The sequence below is a fragment of the Dermacentor andersoni genome, chromosome 6 (genome assembly GCF_023375885.2).
Source record: "Dermacentor andersoni chromosome 6, qqDerAnde1_hic_scaffold, whole genome shotgun sequence".
NCBI lineage: Eukaryota > Metazoa > Arthropoda > Arachnida > Ixodida > Ixodidae > Dermacentor > Dermacentor andersoni.
The window spans coordinates 171917816-171938423 of NC_092819.1; the positions used below are offsets into that span (position 1 = coordinate 171917816).

General features: G+C 46.6%; 1 protein-coding gene and 1 long non-coding RNA gene across 2 annotated transcripts in view; both read right to left on the reverse strand.

The window, feature by feature from the left end:
• Positions 1 to 20608, reverse strand: part of LOC126523437 (luciferin 4-monooxygenase-like) — a 245123-nt gene that overhangs the window by 115751 nt on the left and 108764 nt on the right. The gene's annotated exons all lie outside the window — the stretch shown is intronic.
• On the reverse strand, positions 18837 to 19899 carry LOC129382701 (uncharacterized). Its single transcript, XR_008610750.2, has 2 exons — positions 19690 to 19899; positions 18837 to 19659 (listed from the first exon to the last, which is right to left on the reverse strand). It is a non-coding gene; the product is annotated as an uncharacterized lncRNA (long non-coding RNA).

Genomic DNA, 20608 nt, shown 5'->3' on the forward strand with positions numbered 1-20608 from the left:
GGCCTTTGACATCATCATCATCAGCCTGGTTACGCCCACTGCAGGACAAAGGCCTCTCCCATACTTCTCCAACAACCCCGGTCATGTACTAATTGTGGCCATGCCGTCCCTGCAAACTTCTTAATCTCATCCGCCCACCTAACTTTCTGCCGCCCCCTGCTACGCTTCCCTTCCCTTGGAATCCAGTCCGTAACCCTTGATGACCATTGGTTATCTTCCCTTTTCATTACATGTCCTGCCCATGCCCATTTCTTTTTCTTGATTTCAACTAAGATGTCATTAACTCGCATTTGTTCCCTCACCCAATCTGCTCTTTTCTTATCCCTTAACATTATACCCATCATTCTTCTTTCCATAGCTCGTTGCGTCGTCCTCAATTTAAGTAGAACCCTTTTCGTGAGCCTCCAGGTTTCTGCCCCCTACGTCAGTACTGGTAAGACGCAGCTGTTATACACTTTTCTCTTGAGGGATAATGGCAAACTGCTGTTCATGATCTGAGAATGTCTGCCAAACGCACCCCAGCCCATTCTTATTCTTCTGATTATTTCAGTCTCATGATCCGGATCCGCGATCACTACCTGCCCTAAGTAGATATATTCCCTTACCACTTCCAGTACCTCGCAACCTATCGTAAACTGCTGTTCTCTACCGAGACTGTTAAACAGTTTTCTGCAGATTAATTTTTAGACCCACCCTTCTGCTTTGCCTCTCCAGATCAGTGAGCATGCATTGCAATTGATCCCCTGAGCTACTAAGCAAGGCAATATCATCAGCGAATCGCAAGTTACTAAAGTATTCTCCATTAACTCTTATCCCTGATTCTTCCCAATCCAGGTCTTTGTATACCTCCTGTAAGCACGCTGTGAATAGCATTGGAGCGATCATATCTCCCTGCCTGAATCCTTTCTTTACTGGGATTTTGTTGCTTTCTTTATGGAGGACCATGGTTGATGTGAAGCATTATATCTTTCAGTATTTTTACATACGGCTCGTGTACACCCTGATTCCGTAATGCCTCCATGACTGCTGAGGTTTCGATTGAATCAAACGCTTTCTCGCAATCAGTGAAAGCTATATATAATGGTTGGTTATATTCCGCATATTTCTCTATCACCTGATTGATAGTGTGAATGTGGTCTATTGTTGAGTAGCCTTTACGGAATCCTGCCTGGTCCTTTGGTTGACAGAAGTCTAAGGTGTTCCAGATTCTATTTGCGATTACCTTAGTAAATACTTTGTAGGCAACGGACAGTAAGCTTATCGGTCTAGAATTTTTAAAGTCTTTGGCGTCCCATTTCTTATGGGTTAGGATTATGTTAGCGTTCTTCCAAGATTCCGGTACGCTCGAGGTCATGAGGCGTTGCGTATACAGGGTGGCCGGTTTTTCTAGAACAATCTGCCCACCATCCTTCAACAAATCTGCTGTTACGTAATCCACCCCAGCTGCCTTCCCCCTTTGCATAGCTCCCAAGGCATTACTTCTTCCGGCGTTACTTGTGGGATTTCAAATTTCTCTAGACTATTCTCTCTTCCATTATCGTTGTGGGTGCCACTAGTACTGTATAAATCTCTATAGAACTCCTCTGCCACTTGAACTATCTCATCCATATTAGTAATGATATTACTGGCTTTGTCTCTTAACGCATACATCTGATTCTTGCCTGTTCCTAGTTTCTTCACTGCTTTTAGGCTTCCTCCATTCCTGAGAGCATGTTCAATCCTATCCATATTATACTTCCTTATGTCAGCTGTCTTACGCTCGTTGATTAACTTCGAAAGTTCTGCCAGTTCTATTCTAGCTGTAGGGTTAGAGGCTTTCATACATTGACGTGTCTTGATCAGATCTTTCGTCTCCTGCGATAGCTTACTGGTATCCTGTCTAACGGAGTTACCACCGACTTTTATTGCACACTTTTTAATGATGCCCACAAGATTGTCGTTCATTGCTTCAACACTAAGGTCCTCTTCCTGAGTCAAAGCCGAATGCCTGTTCTGTAGCTTGATCTGGAATTCCTCGATTTTCCCTCTTATCGCTAACTCATTGATCGGCTTCTTATGTACCAGCTTCTTCCATTTCCTCCTCAAGTCTAGGCTAATTCGAGTTCTTACCATCCTATGGTCACTGCAGCGCACCTTGCCGAGCACGTCCACATCTTGTATGATGCCAGGGTTTGCGCAGAGTATAAAGTCTATTTCATTTCTAGTCTCATCATTCTGGCTTCTCCACGTGCACTTTCGGCTGTCCCGCTTGCAGAAGAAGGTATTAATTATCCGCATATTATTCTGTTCTGCAAAGTCTACTAGTAACTCTCCCCTGCTATATTTAGTGTCTATGCCATATTCCCCCACTGACTTGTCTCCAGCCTGCTTCTTGCCTACCTTGGCATTGAAGTCGCCCATCAGTATAGTGTATTTTGTTTTGACTTTACCCATCGCCGATTCCATGTGTTCATAGAAGCTTTCGACTTCCTGGTCATCATGACTGGATGTAGAGGCGTAGACCTGTACGACCTTCAATTTGTACCTCTTATTAAGTGTCGCAACGAGACCTGCCACCCTCTCGTTAATGCTATAGAAGTCCTCTACGTTACCAGCTGTATTCTTATTAATCAGGAATCCGAAAACATCTTCAGTACGACCTAAATGTGTTTCACAGCTGTGATTGCCTCAGTGCGTATAGAAGCAGCGAAGTGATGCCAAATACTTTTGCAGAATAACTGAAATGTGGGCAAGTTCATTCGGATTCATGATTATGGCAGATTTGAACCCAACACTGTGTAACACTACTACACAGACTGGTGTTTCGGGTAGTCGAGACAAGATTCTTATTAAAACCTCTTTGAGATTTGGCAAACTGTTAGCTAGGTGGGATAAAGTAATTGGATTCAGAATAGTAGCCTCAACATTGAGCACAAGGCAAGAGGTGAGTTTTTTATTGTGATCATTTTCTACAAGCATGCACATTAGCCTTACAGTAGTATGAGCATCTTTGTAGCACATCTTTCCCTGTATAAAAAGGGTCATGTTGCTTACTGTTTAGTTGGTGTTATGCATTGTCCACTTCTGTGGTGTTGATGCCCAGGATCTCTACAAAACGGAACCTATTTGGTACAGTCTTGTGGCTGCTTGTGTTCTCCCTTAGCCAGAGACGTGAAGGGGGGTTCACGGTCACTGACCAAGTCTGATGTATGTATAACCCGACGTTTTGGAACTGCATACGGGCTCCTTGTTCACTGAGTTGGACAGGAAATCGTCGTCACTTATGTAGCCAGCACGTGACGTAACAAACATGCGTAAATGGCAGGCATAGTCCCTGGTGTCTGGTTCATCGTAGCTGGCGTTGATTGAATGGTTAGCGATTCTAGCAGCTGCCGGGATGACATGTTCTTTTCTTTGGCAACAACAGTGGCATTGTCCCAGTCAATCTTGTGACTATGTTCCTGCACATGTTTGGCAAATAATAGTCGTGTGACTATTATTTCTTAGATCACATTTTCTTTTCTTTTTTTTTTTTCCCGTTTCCATGCCTGATCAGACGAACTTTCGTCGAACCCTTGATTATGTAGCCAGAGGCAGTGGCACTGGTTGTGTCCTGTTTGAGATGAATGGTCCTTTTGTCCGTCTCTATCCACTATGACCTGGGCTTATCTCCTGGCTGCTGAAGTGTGCCTGCATTTTCCAGGTCAACTACTCGGACATTCATGTCTGGATACAAATTGGGTAGATCTTGCATGCCATGCCCAACATCAGAGTAAGTTTTCTGTTTCTGCCAGCACTCTTGCTCATGCACTTTCATTTTCCTCCGGTCCGGGAGTTGTGGAAAGAAGCTGTCTGCAGTAGCTAGAAGTGTAGTCCTAAGCCTTCGGCTCGTAAGCATTTGCACTAACGAGGAGCTATATTTCAGAAGGCTCAGTATATATATCAAGAGAGTTCTTGGATAAGTTTACAGTGGCTTCTGTGAGATCACTGCGGTGTCGGTAGTGTGGACTGCATGCCATTTGTTGGAATTCTTATGAATTCTGCGAACAGCGAGCTGCGCCCTTTTCCAAGCTACAGTTTGTTGTGGTTCACGGCCACTACACTATTGCACGCCTTGTGAAAACAATGAGGCATTGAGTCACAACCACAGGTCCTGTCAAACTAGCCAGTACTAGCTCAGGATACCCTTACTAGTATTTTGTTATGATGAGCCACCGCACCCCTCCAATAGAAGATATGTCCATGGTGAACTTCTGTAACAGCTTTTCTCAGAATCCCAGTTGCAGGAGTGTCACCCTTCTCTTAGCCCTGTGGTGCTAGCATGCATGACATGACTTGAAGACATTTGCTGTTTGTATGTATTTATGATGCTGTACTTTGTCGTCTTGCTAGGCATTTATTGATTCCAAAGTGGCCTTCAAGTGAGAAGTGCTGGGTGAGTAAGCTCCTGTAGCTTTTTGGGCGCTATGGTTTTGTTGCCACAATATCAACATGTCTTGGACTACATCGTCCTTGTGAAGCCAGAATTTTTTCAGACTTTGCAACACCTTGTCCAGCTCTTTCAAGTGAAGATGCAAAGTTGGCAGCAGCATTAATCTAGTACTTGTTCTTTCTTCAGTTCTTGTAAAGAAGGTGGGGAGAGGCAGCATGCATAGCCTTCAATCTTGGTAGGCCCTTCTGGCGCCTGTTATTCTCCTTCACATGAGAACTTGACAGTGTATCAGCTGCGGGAAAGTCTTTGCCTAAGATGTACATTATGCCTCATAATGTATCAATCATATGTGCATTTTATGATTTGGGAAACAGATTGCTGCCCCATTTATAGAATTTATCTCAAGCTTGCAAGAAAGAAAGCACTTCTTTCTATATCTAGGCATAGCCAGGCATTCTGTCTCTGCAAAATATCTTGAGGCGTATCTAGTAACATGTTGCCCATCGTCTTGCTTTTGGCTGAGCACTGCAACTAGACCACAGCACAAAGCATCAGCTGTGATTAGCAGCTGGTTTCTCATTTTGAGGAGCGCCAGCCAAGCACTGGATCTGAAGAAAGTATTTCTTTCCATTTTGAGAATTCTTGAACCTGTGTGGGTTCCAGATAAACCATGCTTTGAAAACAGCATGCTGGGCAATGGGTGTAGTGTTTGTCATGTTAGGAGCGAATAAACCTAGATAGGTGGTCATGCCCATTAGCAGCTGTAGTTCTGGAGGATGGTCTTGGCATGTCTGTGACAGCTTTGAGCTTGTTTTCGTTCATGATATGCCCCAAGTAGGATATTATTGTGATGCCAAACTTACATTTCTCTTTGTTGATGGCAGCTCTTGCACAGTGGGTGCCCTCAAATGTACTGCAGAGTTTGTTGTGTTGCTGTTTAGTTGAGCATCAACTGATAACCTCGACCATATGACAAGCAACACATGTAAGTTCTGGATGAATATCATTCATATACCATTGTATTTGATCTGGGGCACGCCAGATACCAAATCGCATGAGCAGTTAAAGTGAAACCAATGGAATGGTGCTGTAAAGGTGGTCAAGAACTTTCCGTCATTTCTCAGGGATTTACCAAAACCCTGAATTTGGGCATCAATTTTTCATACACCAAGCTGTGACTCGTAGTATCTGAAGGGTATGCTCTACTGCAGGAATTGGATATGATGCTCATAGAACTTGCTTGTTCAGTTTTTGTATAATCCATAAAAGTGTAGAGTGCTCCTGATGGCTTCGTCACCACTACCATAAGCGTGCACCAAGGAGTTGGCTCTGTCATAGCTGTCGTAAAGGCAATCTTAAACCTGGAGAAGTTTGGCTTTTGTCTTCTATGAAAGTAGCCATACAAAACAGTGAAATATTAGTCCAAAGGACGCAGGCTTGAGCTTCAACATTGTCATGCAAGCTGCGCAAAGTATTTGAGGATGCGGCTTTGAATCTCCTTAACCATTAACATTCTCAATCTGGAAGCGCTCGACTTCACCTTCACAATCACCTCTGTGACCTATTTAGCAAATTTATTTGGAAATAGCGGCATTCTGCCTGATGCACGAGATGGAACTTGATGTTGTGCTAGTCGCCTTACACAGTGACCACAGTAACTTGGAGATCACCACCTTCTTGAAATGTCACGAACCACATTGTTTTCAGGTTGATACAAGAAATCGTGTCTAATAATCATCTCTGACAAAAAGAAATAACTGATGCCCGTGGCAAGGTGCCATTCAAGTGGTTGAGCTCCTCCGGGAGGTAGGGGGTGATACGAGTGAGAACCCTCAAAAGCCGATTATGGCCTTAGCCAAGCAGCCCTAGGTGACATAGTAAAGCTTTTTGGGCACGATGTCATTAGGCACCACCCTATGTAATTTATTTGCTTCCACAACCCCTGCATGGCTCACGAGTGTCTGGTGGTAAATTTCTGAAGCCACATCAACCTCAATGTAGCATTCCTAGTTCCGAACACTTCAATCTGCATGCCACTATGTATGGCAGGTGTTACTGGGAAGGAGACTGACGAACAGCTACACATAGATAAAAACTCTCTAAAGGCTGTTATTGCGAAAACACTGCCCAACATCAACACACGCTATATGATACAAGAATGTTGCTACTATGAAAGATGGTTTTACTCAATAGCCTTATAAAAAATGGTAAAAGAAAGCTAATAAATTTGGAACTCATGTTTCAAATCTTGTCTGGAAAAAAAATCATTATGTCTTCAAATATCTCACGCAGCCGCTAATCCTGTTCTACTTCATCACCTTCAGGTATGCTAGAGAAGTCTTTCTCGTCATTGGGCTCCAAAATGTAGTTGAGCAAAAGAAGTAGACCTAGGTGGCTGACAGGATGGCTCTTCTTTAAGTGTGGTGCATAGAAGAAAAAAGCATGCAAACATCTTCAACACTGTAATGAGCATTAACTGTTAGGGATGAAACATGAAAAACCCCAGGGAAAACATTTAGGTTTGGTGGAAATGCAGAAAATACACAGAGACTAAAGACAGTGAAGGAAAATGAAAAATGTTTGTGTAAGCTTCTTCAGCAGTGCGTTTGTTGCCTGTAGACAACACCAGGTAGAACTTGGAAAGCGACCTTCACCCTGAGTTGACGTCAATTCTGCGTGCAATTGGTGCATATTGACACAAAGATGTGGGGCTCCCGCACCGCAGAACGGCGCGCGCAAAGGTCGGCGCTATGAAACACGAAGTGCGTAAACTGCACGCTCTTGTTCTGGCCCCCTATTAAAGAGAAGCGTATATTTTGCAAGACTCCGTCTCCAATCTGTGTTACATTTTTCTGGTGGAGGTGCGGGGTACGTGCTACCACTCCCAGATCAAACACTGTCTACAAACCCAGTACGAAGTCCGGTCAAGCTGACTACTGTGCAAGTACGGACAAGCTGCTGACTTCAAGGACTGCCGCCTGAGCATGAGCCTCTACGCAGTCAAGTAAGAAGGACGAATACATCGGTTCCATCTTCCTCGACCGCGCCGACCGAGGTCGTCCTCAACCAGCCACGAATCCCCACGTCCTTCCATGGGGACACCTTTGAGGATGTAGAGGACTGGCTCGATCACTTTGAGCGTGTTGCAGAATTCAATGGCTGGACTCCAGAGCGCAAGCTACGGAACGGCTACTTTGCCCTCAAGGACTATGTGTGGACATGGTTTGAGAATCGTGAGGCGGTGCCCTATCGACATGGGACGAATTCTGACAACAGCTAATCGGCACATACGCCAGCTTCGATCACAAGGAGCGAGCTGAATCTGCAATTCAGGCGAGAGTACAGAGGCCGAATGAAAGCGTCGCAATGTTTCTCGAAGATATATGCCGACTTTTCCGACGCGCGGATCTATCCATGCCGGAAGAAAAGAAGCTCAGGAACTTGATGCGCAGTGTCAAGCAAGAGTTATTCGGTGCCCTAATATGCAACCCACCAATGACTGTTGCAGAGTTTCTCGCGGAAGCCGTATCAATGGAAAAGGCACTGCAGCAGCGAACAAGGCAGAACCGCGACGTGTCGACCCTATCGCGTGACTCTCTCGCTATACCCCTGGACAATACCGACGCCTTGCGGGAGCTCATTAGGTTTATCGTTCGAGAGTAGCTTCAAAATCTTCAGGTGGCTCCAGCATCGGTACAGCGGCTCGATCTGGCTGAGGTCGTCCGGGAGGAAATCAGGCAGTCAGTCGAAGTCCCAGAGTGAAGCGAGACACCACAGCATGAGGTACGGCAGCCACAACCTTGCATGTCGTATGCGGAAGCAACGTGGAGTTCGTATTTTTCGCGATGTGAGCGACGTCCCGGACTTTCATGGTGTGCACGCCGTTGAACAAGCAACTGGCGACTTCAGGCCTCGCCGCATGCCATTCATGGCTGAAACACGACCACTCCGCAAGAGCGACGTATGGCGCACCGCAGACCGGAGGCCCTTGTGTTTTTATTGCGATGAAGCTGATCACCTCTACAGGGCGTGTCCTTACTGTCAAGCTGGGCTCCTTGGATTTTCACTGAATGCACCGTGCCCGTGCAATGGTGAACGCCCCCTGGAGTTTGAAGCATACCTCGCAGAGGCCAGGACCTTGTTTGCTCCACGATTCCTTAAACCCCGGTCACCGTCACCCGCCCGAAACCGGTCTTCCAGCCCCCTCTTCACATCGAGAGCAACGAGGCGTCGCTCACCCAGCCCTGCCTCCCAGGAAAACTGAGTCCAGCGACCTGCTGTTGGAATCGCACCGCTGGCACGAGTTGTTGTAATCTCGGCGCTGACACCCGTTGTTGCAAATGGGTCGCAAGCCCCAAGGGTAGCGTTGGCCTGGCGGCCTGGGGCACAACTGGAAGCATCCGAAGGTCCCGGCAAAGCATGAGTCGACTGGTAACAGAACAACTTGTTTATTCTAACATCGCAAAAGAGCGGGCGGTCAGGTCGACCGAAGTGGAGAGATGGGAGAGCACGTTACACAGCAGAAGAAATCGGAGCCTCCCTCTCGGTGTCCGGGGGCAGCTGCTCTTATACTCTCGGAGTCGAGGGCAAGAGGAAGGCCTCATGACGAGGCCACGTGATGGCGGGGCACGGACACGCTGAGAGACATGTTGAGACGAGTGTAGTGACGCATCCGCCGAGCAGGCGCCGGTCGGACCTCCTCGCTTCACACTTGGGGAGCTCCTCTCCCCGGCTGCCACGCTTTGACAAGCGTGGGCACCAACATGCACACACACGCACACTTGAAGACACATGGCACTGAAACATGCCTGGACGCGCGTGGCGGGGAGGCGTATCGGCGGCGCTGAACGGGCCAAAATGTCTGCCGCTTTGAACGAAGCCCCGGCGTCCGTTGCATCCGCGCCGGCTGTACCGCGCATCGTAGGTGAAACGTAACACTGCGCAGCTGAGGTTGCTGACGTTGCGAACGCTGAAGATCCTCCACTACGACGACCGCTATATGACGTAATTGAGATGCAGAGAAAGCAGTGTAGTTCCGTGTCAGTATCCTGCGACGTACGAGTTACCATAGATGACCACGAAGTCACGGCGTTAATCGACATGGGTGCAGACACGTCTGTCATGAGCCAGAATCTCGCGTGTATGCTGAACAAAGTTTCGACGCAATGGACCGGAACTCGGATTCGTACTGCAGGAGGGCATCTCATAACTCCAATGGGTCGGTGCACGGCACGAGTCAACATGCAGGGCTTCACGTACATCGGCGACTTCGTCATTCTTCCTGAATGTTCAAAGGACCTTATACTCGGCATGGATTTCCTTGAGGCGAACAGTGCCATCATCGACCTGCAAGAGTCTAGAGTCAGCTTCACGACTACGCAAGTTATGGCGAACAGTAATGACAATGACCGTGACATCGCGCTTTGCGTAACTGACGATCACATCACGTTGCCACCCAAGAGTAGCGTGCTTACCCTTGTCCGATGCGACATGGAGGACGCCGCCGAAGGAATTGCTGAGGCAAACATGCCCCTGCTTCTTGAGCGCCACATTTGTATAGCCAGAGGGCTTCTTCGGGTGCAAAACAAATGTTCAGTCATTTTGCTAACAAACTTTAGCAACAAGTATCGGCATGTACCGCGACGAACGAAATGGCTGAACTGAGCTCATTTCCTCGCGAAATCACTAACGTTACTGACATTGCCACATTGGAAACCGCATCGTCTCAGCAATCTGGGTTACCCAGCCTAAAAGAACGGATTCACTTTAACGCCGCTCTGCCAGACCATCAGAAAGACCGTCTACTGAGTCTTGTGAATGAATTTGTGGACTGTTTTTCAACGTCATCCAAAGTGCGGCGCACGTCCATCACAAAGCACCACATTATTACGGACGAGTCTGCACGTCCTGTCTGTCAGCATCCTTACAGAGGGTCTCCAGTGGAAAGGGAAGCGATCAAGCATCAGGTGAAAGAGATGCTCCAAGACGACGTGATCCAGCCATCCACCAGCCCGTGGGCCTCCCCTGCAGTGTTAGTCAGAAAGAAAGACAACACACTACGCTTCTGTGTAGATTACAGAAAGTTGAACCGTGTCACCAAGCGTGATGTTTATTCATTGCCACACATCGACGACGCAATGGATCGTCTACAACATGCCAAGTTTTTTTCTTTGTTGGATCTTAAATCAGGATATTGGCAAATCGAAGTTGATGAACAGGATCGTGAAAAAACAGCATTTGTGACACCTGATGGGCTTTACGAGTTCAGAGTTCTCCCCTTCGGTCTCTGTTCCTCACCTGCCGCCTTTAATACCACCAGCATACCGTGCTTGCTGAACTCAAATGGCAAACCTGCCTCGTATACTTGGACGATGTCGTTGTGTTCTCGAGCACGTTTGACGAACATCTCACATGACTCGAGAGTGTCCTCACTGCGATCCATACTGCCGGCCTCACCATCAAGCCTGAGAAATGGTACTTCAGGTTCCAAGAGCTCAAATTTTTTCGCCATGTCGTTGGTCCTCAAGGTGTCCGACCAGACCCCGACAAGTTAGCTGCCGTCGCTGAGTTTTCACCACCCACAGACAAGAAGGCTGTCCAACGCTTCCTTAGTTTGTGCGCATATTATGGGCGCTTCGTCAAGGGCTTCTCGAGAATTGCTGAGCCTCTGACAGGGCTTACATGCGACGATGCGCCTTTCATTTGGGCGGATGAGCAGCAGCAGTCTTTCAATGAATTGCGCGTTTGCAAGAGGCCCCGATACTTGCTCATTTCGACGAAGACGCTGACACTGAAATCCATACTGACTCCAGCAATGCGAGTCTCGGCACTTGTGCAGTGGCAAGCTGGTACGGAACGCACCGTTGCTTATGCAAGCCGCAGTCTCACCAAGGCTGAGAAAAACTACTCAACTACTGAAAAGGAATGCTTAGCGGTTGTGTGGGCAATTGGCAAATTCTGACCCTACTTGTACGGTAAACCCTTTAACGCTGTCAGCGATCAACCACGCCCTGTGCTGGCTTGCCAACCTCAATAGATCCTTCAGGCAGACTAGCCCATTGGAGCCTGCACTTACAAGAGTATGATATTACAGTTGTCTACTGATCTGGCAGGAAGCACAGTGACGCTGACTGTTTGTCACGTGCACCACTCTCTACGACCTCATCGGACCCTGACCATGACTTGCCATTTGTCGGCGTTATTGACGCCATAAAGATGGCTGAGCACCAGCGTGCTGACGCTGAGCTGCTGCCGCAGATCGAACACCTCCAAGGAGTTGAAGATGTTTTACCCCGCTCGCTCGTGCGCGGCTTATCATCATACTACTTGTACAACAACGTCCTTTACAGGAAAAACTGCGTAAGCGGCCCCAATACGTACCTCCTTGTCGTGCCATCGGCACTACGCCACGACATTTTGCGAGCCTGCCATGATGAGCCATGTGCGGGACACCTGGGATTCGCCAAGACTTTAGGCAAGGATACGACAGAAGTATTACTGGCCCCGGCTTTATTCCTCTGTGCAACTGTACATGAAGACCTACCGCGACTGTCAACGCCGCAAGAAAGCACCAGTTAAACCGACTGGCTTTCTCCATCCTGTGGACCTTCCTCAAGCACCGTTCCAACAAATAGAATGGATCTACTTGGACCGTTCCCAGTGACCTCTTTGCGCAACAGATGGATAGTCGTCGCTACCGACTACTTAACCCGGTACGCCGAAACTGAAGCTATTCCGCAAGCAAATTCATATGAAGTGGCCAAGTTCTTTGTACGCCACATCGTCCTACGACATGGTGCACCGTCTGTTCTCATCACTGACCGCGGTACAGCATTTACAGTGCAACTTATGCAGGATGTTCTCCAGCTGACGCATAGCTCTCACCACAAGAGCACTGCATATCACCCTCAAACCAATGGATTAACGGAACGTCTGAACAGAACGCTGGCTGATTTGTTCTCCGTGTATGTCAACGTAGAGCACAAGACGTGGGACGCGATCTTACCCTATGTGACTTTCGTGTATAACACTGCTGTACAGGAGACTACACAGTTTACGCCGTTCTAACTTGTATACGGGCGCCACGTCAGGTCAACACTTGACGCCATGCTACCACTGGCTGATAATAGCCCTGACACCCTTCGATACAACTAGGGTCGACGCGACATCCATTACAATACCGGCGGCTGCGTGTGGGTCTGGATGCCTGTCCGCCGCCGTGGACTCTCAAAAAAGTTGATGCGCCGGTATTTTGGTCCTTACAAGGTTACACGCCGCCTCTGTGACATGGCCTACGAAGTGGTCCCCTACAGTTCTAACCCCAGTTCACTCTGTCGTCGTCCTCCCGCTAAAGTTGTTCACGTAGTGCGCATGAAACCATACTATGCGTATACGTGAATGCCGAGATGCACCTGAGGAGCTCCATTTCTCATGTCACTGAAATAACTTTTTGACGCGACCGAGACGGTCGCTTTTCTCATGGGAGGCAATTGACACAAAGATGTGGGGCTCCTGCACCGCAGGACGGCGCGCGCAAAGGTCGGTGCCACTAAAGACGATGAAGTGCGTAAGCTGCACGCTCTTGTTCTGGCCCGCCATTAAAGAGAAGCATATATTCTGCAAGACTCCGTCTCCAATCTACGTTACCATATAGTCCTTGTCGGGTGTACAATTAAACTTCATATTGCATGTTTTACATATTACTTATCTGATGTCTTAGCAGCATAGGTTTTTCCTCTGCCTTTCTTGTAAAAAAATGTTTGGGAAGTGCGCAAGTGCATCTACTTTGATTTTTTTTGTGCATGGCACATGTGCTGTTGGCTTGGAACTGATTCACAATATTAACAGCCGTAGCGTTCAGGGCCCCATGTCGCTGAAAATCCAGCAGTGGTGTTGGCGACCTTTTTCATGAGAAAATTAATCCCAAACCATGCATCCCGATTCATGCAGGCCCTCCACGTGGCATATAGGCGTTACTGAACGAATTAAAATTCTTAAAGTAGAATGTGTGAAAAATTCATGAAGTATGACTTGCACACAACCTCGAGACATGATAGCGTTGGATTGTAATTTGAATATGCGAGAAAACATAATTCTGTTGTGCAGAAACTCAAACACAAACCCCTTTTCCAGCTGCCATTTCAGGTCTGTCTTAGGAGTGGCACGCCCCAGAAAGCTCGCCTTCGTGCATAGCATTTGCCACCAGCATTTCCAGGGAAACATTACAGAAGCATAAGCTGCAGCTGCCCGGAAGCGTGAGAAGCAGCCAGGGATCTTTTAATGCTATCGTGTTCCACTCTTAAAGGCGCAGCTTAAGTGTCCTCCAACCTTTTTTTTTTTTTTTTTGCTGTTTGGGGACTGCCTTCTTGAAGGTGTTGCTTCGTTTCCTTTCTGCTGTAGGGCGAATGTAATATCTGCTTTGAACAACAGCAAAGCCACATTTTGATTGCACTTGATGCTGGCTGCACTAGTGCGGCATCTCTCCTGAACACTATCCAACAGTTCACTATGATGTTATCACTGAAATAGAATACACAAGACACCTTCGTGTACCACTTCAACTACCTCGAAGTAATATGCCATAGCTCTATGATCATATCCTTAACATCCACTACTTTCTTGGATTCATTTCAGATAGCTGGAATGTACAGACTAAAAAAGCTCGGAAGTGCTTGCGCTCTTTGGAGAATTTTGTATGAGCATTTTCAGGCTGTTCTGGTGACACTAAAAATACTGGCTCTCCTGTAATCGAGAGTGGATGTAAGCACGAAATGGCTGCCTACAAAGCAGATTGATTGTAGATGATACTAGCCACAATCTTAAAATGGGTGTAGCGTACATTCCCAACGGCACACCCCACCCCACCGCACCACGCAACTGTACACTGGTCCATATGGAAGCAAGTTTCCTGTCAAAGACAGAACCCCATTGCAAGTCTCGTCTTGGTCCACCAGATGCGCCGTGGACCTCGCGGACTGCTGGCATTGAAAAGAGCACAAGCAACTGTGTCTCAGTGCCAAAAAATGACAATCAAGTGTACAGTGCCTTGTATCTGCCTCTGAACGTCGCTATTAGAAGTGACCAATAAAACTTCGGCGTACTAGAAGTTACAGCTTGAGTGATATTGTGAGCAAATATTTAGAACTCAGAAGCAATATTTTTTGTAACATGTTTGGGAAGTAACTAGCATATGTATTGCAGTCTTGACTGTTTGCCCGGATGAGCTGGTTTGAGTGACAGGATAATGACTCTGGCTTTTGGTTCATTGAAGGTGGCTGACAACAGGAGCTAAAAGCATTTCATGCATAAAATGTCTGCAGCAGCGGCACTGTTCGGTTAGTCAAGGACCTCATTTCATGGCCCTCATTCTGACACCTTCGAACGCTGTTTCTGCCTTTGTAACGCTTCCTAGAATTTATCCTTCAAATTCTTATGTGAAAGAACCATGCATCAATTTTGGCGTATTTCTCAAACTGTACGAGCAGAATTGCTGCTGATTTCATAAATACAACCTATAAATCAATACAGCAGAATTGTTAGTTGAAATATGTAATCCAAATCAAGGAGCCATTCTCAAGACAATGTTCCCGCTGGCACTGATGCGTGGCATTCCTGGCGTTGGTGAAACCTTTATTCTACATGATAAAGCATGAAACATTCACACGTGCTCTTCTTTCCTTCTTTTTTGAGCTTTGCTGTTTCAAGGAGCTTTGCCCTTTGAGTGGCAGCAGCCTGATTGACATAGCTTCCGACTCACATATTTAACATTTTTGCACAGATTGGTCAAGGAGTAGCCAGATTTTGAGAAGTACATCTTTAGCAGAGTCTATAGGTGCTGGCTTTTGGTGTGGAGAGACAAGCAGCTTCATAGCTTCCCTCCTGTCTCTTGTCATTGTGTCAGCAAACTGAAATGAAAACTCTCGAAACAGTATATTTGCTAATGAGGAATCTTTGCAAGGCACATTGTGAAGCGCATGCCGATGAATTGCTTCAACCTTTCACATTAAACAAATTATGCCACGTGCTGTCGAGAGGCAAATAAAGCTGTTCGCTTTAAAAATTAACAATAATATCCGCAGTTTGTGAAGTGATTGAGATATTGTTACCCAGTACCTTCAACAAAGATATTATGGGAAACAGTGCAAGGAACTAGCATACTTACACTAATAGCAGGTATTTGGCGGAGTTGTATGGGAGACAAGATAGCCAACCAATTTTCCTCTAATGCATGTGAGCTTTGTCATCCTCATGGTGTAATGTAATCGTTTCAGGTAGCGGATAAAGAATGTGTGGTAACATGAAATGGCCTTTGATGACACAGGCGAGTAGTGGATGCCACACTTCAGTTCTAATTAAAGTTACATCAGCACAGAGCATGTATGCTACGACCAAGTTGGGTCCATACTTTGGATTACTGTGTACAGTGTCACACTCTTCTGCATTGCAGAAGATGGAAGCCAGTGTTTCTTTGCTGTTGCCATTTCAATTTAGTATATTTTCATGTTTTCATGCTCTGCAAAATACAGCCAGAGGTTGCACGGTCTTGAAATGAAGACTACTTTTTGTGTTTTCAAGATAAAGTTTTAGCTATAATAAACGCAATTTCCAAAAAACAAATTTTATGTTTGGCCTGCCTTCTTTTGGGTGATCAGACATGGGAGCCATTGAGGCATCATGGCTCATATGTGCTCCATTTATGCTTGAGAGGTGTGTGCACAATGCTCCTTGCATGTTGAAAAAAAAAAAAAAATGGAGACCACCCATAATTGGTGTTGGTTTGCTTTCTTAGCCACAAGTGTTATTTGAAAATATAGCTGGTTTTTGTTACTCTTTCTGGCGGTGCATTTTAGATGCATAAAAATTATGATGGATGTGCATGTTCAGTGTGATTGCAGGAACGAGAAACTTTACTAGAAGATCCTTTGCAAGAGATGCAAGTGCTTGCCCATTTAATGAAAAAAAAAGGCTTTGTTTTCATTGTATACAGTAAGCTAAGGGTCAGGCGGACTTCATCACAAAAGCAAAGAGAGAAATTGGTTGACAGAGAAATGCAAAGCCTGCTGACCACATCGTAACTGTCTAGCGCATAGACAACACCTGCACGTTGGCCAACAGCATGGGAAAGGAGAAGGGATGGAAAGATGAAAGAGATTGCCATGAAGCACATGTGGTGAAAAGGAGAATGAAGCAAGAATTGGTAGCATTCAGAAAAAGCTAGATATTCTTGAGAAAACTGAAACATTGGACAAATAATAGCAACCTTTATCAAGTCTTACCGCCGTATTCAGCAATACATCTTGAAGCTCATGCTTGACTTGATATAAATGACGTATGGTGTGAATGTGCCCAAGATGCTCATTGCATTGCTTATGGTGTGTTCACGACAGGTGTCATTTAAATCGAGTCAAGCATGGGCTTCAAGTTAAGATGCATTTCTGAATACGGGGGTTAGTGTTATGGCATGGTGAGGCTCTCTGGAATGAAGACTTCATGAACTAGAGAATAGATGTGCCCGTGAGAACCTACTTTTACGTATTATCGCAGACATCTGAATCACAGGAGCAGTCTGAAGCATGTGGTAGGTTTGTGAAGAATTTCCGAGAAACCTGCATGGGTTTTCTCTGTAACAGTTTGCTACAATCGGGTGTATGACTCATTTTACATTTCCTGATCACCTTGCATATTTCCGCACAATGCTTTCGTCATTACTGTTCAGATTCATTACTGTTCAGTGGTTCTTGTTTAACAAAATGGAGTCATGAGAAAAGAAGGAAAAAGGGAAATTTTAGGCACTGAAAAGGCAATACAGGCATGAATGTCAAAAGAGGCACTTGTAGACAGGATAAATGCAAGATTACCTAGTTTACATGGCCATAGTTTGTGCTTACAAAGAAGGCAGAAGAAGGATGCGAGGAAAAAATAAGCATTTCGTCTGAGGTTCCTCTCATTATGAAGCTGTTTACAATGATGAGAGCTAAATACAAAAAGTGTGGTCCTAATGAACGGACACGTTCTCCCAGTTGCAATTCATAGTTTAAGTAAGATTTTGAGGGACTTCAATCGCACCTCAAAAAGAAGTCCATGATCAATAAACAGTGCAGAAAGCCAGTATAACAGTTTTCATTGACAGTGAGTTGGCCCTAGGATATGATCCAGTTTGCATCTTCACACAAATTGGCTATTGATTGGCTACTATTGATCTGTACAATAAGCGCAGCACGCATACAGAACAGCACACAGTCCCATTTATGCCTTGGGCCTCACTTATACCATGTTAAAATTGTGGAAATACAACAGATTCATAAAACCAGCTCTCTTTATCACCTTATCTTAGGGAGGGACTTGTCGATGTTACAGTGCAGAGCACGAACATTTCCTTAGGAGAAGGCTTCCAGTTATTTATGTATATGGCAGAGGTTCATTACCTCTTGAAAACTGTTCTGCATAACACTCGTGCTTCTTCACACATCTGTCACGATCCATCAAATACGGGATAAGTTGGGTGCTGCAGATAAATGGTTCCTGCAGAGCCTAAAGCTACAGCATCAATAGGTAGCTAAATTTTCATTCTTGATGTTTGGTCCAGTTCTCTGAAACATACACATAGAACTGAAACTGTTCAATCTGAATACCAATATTAAATGTGTTATTTTGGGGCTTCAATGATTTGCTGAAGTTGATGGAAAGTGAAGGACTGTATAGAAAAAATGGCTGTAAGGTCAACTATCATCTGCGCATAACCTTTCAGATACTGCACTAAATATAATCTAAAACACATGAAAAGTTTTTATAGAACAAAGTACAGCCACACTGGATCACGCTGGCATCATTATCATATGTCACTGGTGTGGCACTTCAACACAATGTAGGAACCACCATGGCTTGCACAATGCTCCGAAGGATACATTGCAATAGCGCAACTATGCTCAATGGCATTTGAACTGTTCCTTGCAATTTACAACTTCTAGCCATGCACTTATTCATTTATAACTTGGATGGTCGTGAAGCCTAAGTGCTTTTCTACCTAGCAATACTGCAAGCTTGTCTGCTGACACTAGCTGCACAAAAGAGCAACAGTAGCTTGTGCTCCAGCAGAACTTGAGGGCGGATTACAAGTTCTTGCCACACTATAGATAAGAAATATGAACATACTCCTAAGCTTCAATATCTTAGCTGGTGTAAAGCTGCAATACAGGTACTGCACTCCCTTAATTGCACTGCTTACAGCTGTCAAACTATACCTCTGGTGATATGCACATTTTGGGGATGGCAAGAAGTTCCACTAGACAAGGTATCAACCACACAGGCATCTAAAACATTGAGTTAAGGGTGTTTAAGACTGACTAAACATAATTTGCCACTTGGCTTGGATCGCGATTCCTTTCCCCTCTAGTGTCATTGACTGAAGAACCACAACACTGAGGAGTAAAGTAGCAATGCTTTGTTGTTTTGCCAGTTTACTAATAGCAAGAAACTACGCTCTAGCACTGTAGCATAATGAAAGAACAAAAGGTCAAGTATATTGAGCAAGCTTGATCAACCAGCTCTCCAGTAGTCTGGGCCCCACGTCAGAGGGTATCGTCGTATGGTGTCATGACTACAAAAGTGCATGAAGCCTACTAGAGGCTGCAGTTTCAGTAGAAGGTAGGGGATAACCCCTAATTAAGGGTAAGCCTTTGCTTTTGACAATGATCGGCCAAATTTAATCACGATTTCCCACTTCTCCGCCGGTGCAGAAATGCCATCGTCCTTTTAAGATTGGCCACATTAAAAAACGTACGTACGTACCAACGTACGTACAGTCCTATACACTGCGGCTGGTCGCGTCGCAATCCCGTGTTTCTCTAGTTTTAACGCCCGCGCAATACGTATGCAGTACTCAACAATCGGTTTGCTCTGGCGCAGTTAGAAGACGATCGTCGTCGTGCTCTTTGCGCATAACAAACGCGTCACACACGCACACACACAACTCGATTGTGCAACACGCGCTGTTCCACCTTGTATCGCTTCGTTCGTGGTCGTGCTGTTTGCGCGAACAAACGCGTCACACACGCAACTCGATTGCTCTGCGCACACTAAACGCCAAAACGCGATGTTCCACCTTCGTTCGTGGTCGTGCTATTTTGCGCATACACCTTCGTCACACACACACAGCTTCGATTGTCGTAAAACGCGCTGTTCCACCTTGTATCGCTTCGTTCGTGGTCGTGCTGCTTGCGTGCACCCTGTCGCCATAGAATAAAGACTAACTTTATGCTGTCGCTCCGGCGAGTTGGCACAAACCCTGCGCTAGCGCATACTTCTATGGGCCTCGCGCGCGCGCGCATGGGGACTAGGGCGTTTCAGGAGCTAGGCGCGTTTTTTGCACGACAACTAGGGCGCTAGGCTCCCCTAGGGCGAAAAGTTACCTAGATACATAGTTCCCTTTGGTGCCGCGGGGGCGGCACTGCAGTCGACCGGCTGCACAGGCGAGCGAATGTAAATGCGCTGCCCGGGCCGCTATCGTCGGGAGTCATATGGGAAGCGGCCTTCGCGCCGTTTCCCACCGACCACCTTTTTGAAGCGGACTCTGCCTACGCGGCAGCTGCGTTCCGCGCAACGCCTGCTTTCGACGCCGCCCGATTTTGATTTCGCCGCCTACTTCGATACAGCTCACACGCCGACATGGAATATCAAGTCGCAGACACCTCCATCAGCCCTGCCGAGCTTGAAGCTGACTCACGCTGGGTCCGTGCCGTGAAAGCACACCGTGCAGCCGCGGCCCACCAGCCCGTCGTCTCGCCACCGCCTGCCTCGCCACCATCCAAGACTGCCTGCACTACCACTCTCCGTCGTCACGCTCCCCTACCTCGCCTCCCAGCGGAGGACTTCAAGATCGTCTACAGACCGGGAGGAGGGCTTGACCTCCGCACAACCACTAACGGAGTCCTGCTCCAAATCCTTTGCACTCGTGCGACCATCGACTACTCCAGCGCACGCACCGCCGACCGTGTACGGATAAATCCGTATAACAACTCCCTTACTGTCGGCACCCCATCTGAGCCGCGCACTCGCCTCTACCTCCGAGTCTCGGAACTCCGCCTGGGTGCCATATCTTACCCCCTGCGTGCCTACATGGCCGCACCCGACAACGCCCTCCGCGGCATCATACACAACGCAGTGGACTCCCAAACCCAGGACGAGATCGTCCAAGACATC